Source organism: Schistocerca piceifrons, unplaced genomic scaffold, assembly GCF_021461385.2.
Source record: "Schistocerca piceifrons isolate TAMUIC-IGC-003096 unplaced genomic scaffold, iqSchPice1.1 HiC_scaffold_1117, whole genome shotgun sequence".
Lineage (NCBI taxonomy): Eukaryota > Metazoa > Arthropoda > Insecta > Orthoptera > Acrididae > Schistocerca > Schistocerca piceifrons.
Genome location: NW_025726926.1, coordinates 25,001 through 27,500, shown reverse-complemented (window position 1 = coordinate 27,500; position 2,500 = coordinate 25,001).

Below are 2,500 nucleotides of genomic sequence, written 5' to 3'. Positions count from 1 at the left end.
CACACGTCAGCCAGACACTCTGATCACGCACCACTCTCTGCTTCTAACGGGCGCACATACAATATGTAAGCACCAGCATGGAACAACATCCAGTGCATCTTCTCCGCCACATTACACAATCCACACTATCACAACCAGACCAGGAGGTCCATGCGGAAAATACAATATCCCAGCCTTTCGACATCCACCATTGCGCAGACCAGGCACCAACACCCACACATGTCCTATACAACGGTGCACCCAACATCACAATAGTACCTCCTGTCACAGCGCACAAACAATGACATGAGTCAAAGACACAGGTCTCACACAAGCATAGAATTGGAGCGCCGCCTCTAATAAGCCAAAGGTGCATCCTGACGTGACAAATCTGATCATGTCACAAGCATTCACTTACTATAATCACTATCAAGGAACCTGCCGCCCCCGCCCCCCCCCCCTACACCTTTCCTTACAACAACGTGTAACCTAACCTAACCTAACCTATGTTGTACCTTAACCTAACCTATGTTGTACCTTAACCTAACCTATGTTGTACCTTAACCTAACCTATGTTGTACCTTAACCTAACCTATGTTGTACCTTAACCTAACCTATGTTGTACCTTAACCTAACCTATGTTGTACCTTAACCTAACCTATGTTGTACCTTAACCTAACCTATGTTGTACCTTAACCTAACCTATGTTGTACCTTAACCTAACCTATGTTGTACCTTAACCTAACCCATGTTGTACCTTAACCTAACCCATGTTGTACCTTAACCTAACCCATGTTGTACCTTAACCTAACCCATGTTGTACCTTAACCTAACCCATGTTGTACCTTAACCTAACCCATGTTGTACCTTAACCTAACCCATGTTGTACCTTAACCTAACCCATGTTGTACCTTAACCTAACCCATGTTGTACCTTAACCTAACCCATGTTGTGCCTTAACCTAACCCATGTTGTGCCTTAACCTAACCCATGTTGTGCCTTAACCTAACCCATGTTGTGCCTTAACCTAACCCATGTTGTGCCCTAACCTAACCCATGTTGTGCCCTAACCTAACCCATGTTGTGCCCTAACCTAACCCATGTTGTGCCCTAACCTAACCCATGTTGTCCCCTAACCTAACCCATGTTGTCCCCTAACCTAACCCATGTTGTCCCCTAACCTAACCCATGTTGTGCCCTAACGTAACCCATGTTGTGCCTTAACGTAACCCATGTTGTGCCTTAACGTAACCCATGTTGTGCCTTAACGTAACCCACGTTGTCCGCTAACGTAACCCACGTTGTCCGCTAACGTAACCCACGTTGTCGCCTAAACCTGCTCTGTAATTGTTATACGACTCGTTCAATTAGTGTAGTGTTGCCCACCCGCAACCCTCGCAATATAGTTCGCTACTCGCACTGCCCGCTCCCCTGTGTATCGCTTCATGTTAAACACCTTGCAAGTCTTGCTGACTTTCCACATGCTCCTGCTGTACACTGTAATGTGGATGGCAGCAGGACGTACATGCCGCCCCCCCCCCCCCCCACCCCTCCCCACGTCCCCACGTCCCCACCTTGCCCCCTGCCTTCGCAAGCTGGTTGGTGACAAGTTTGCATGTTCAATGCCCTTCGCATGCGACGTACGCAGGCTACGTTGTGGTGCGGCCTGTGTCAACTGTCCGCTGATGTCGTACGCGTGAACCACAATCTGTACTGCACATTCGTCCTTATGTACTGAATGATACATCGTGGCACATGTGTGACCGTACAACGACTGCGCCCAAAAACGGCGGACCATACAGTGCAAATATTGTGCACGCAGCTACGTGTCGTCTCCCTATGAGAGCTGGATTGCAGTGTGGTACGCCATAGAGACGTGTGGGAGGAACGGACGCCGTGGATGGCGATCAGCATGAGCTGTGTGTTGATGTATTCGGACCTAGTCGTCTCTCCTCAAACACCGTGATAGCATGGTGCACCGCGTTCCATATCTGCGACATGCTACAGAGGCCGGTTGACAGTCGTTCGAGCAATGGACATCGCATACGTACGGGGGCCACCTTCCACGTATTGTCTAGGCGTGCACATTTTGTTGCGTGTATGTGGGCAGACGTAGTGTGGCGTGACACCTGACACAGGCATGCAATAATCGTTGAAGTTGCTAATGGCGATGGACGCCTACGTTTTCTGGTGAAGTTACGCAAATGAAGAAATGGTAACCCGTTGTGGTGCGGTTGTTCTCGCTAGGGGTGAATCGGTGATGGCGACGATAGGTTGAGGTACTAACCGGTTGTTCCAGCGATACCCACCATGCCGATGAAACTGAACGGCATCTGGGTGTGAAGCGATACGCGGTGGTGGCTGGGTGGGACCGTCCCCGGCCGGTGAGGGGGCGCCTCCCGGCGTGCTGGCCGCGCGGTGCGTGGGCGCACGCGCTACAGCCGGCTGGTGGGGGCGGCCAGTGGCAGGCGCGCCGGCCGACGGACGCGGCAGGCGTCGCAGCTGCGCGCCGGCGCACCCT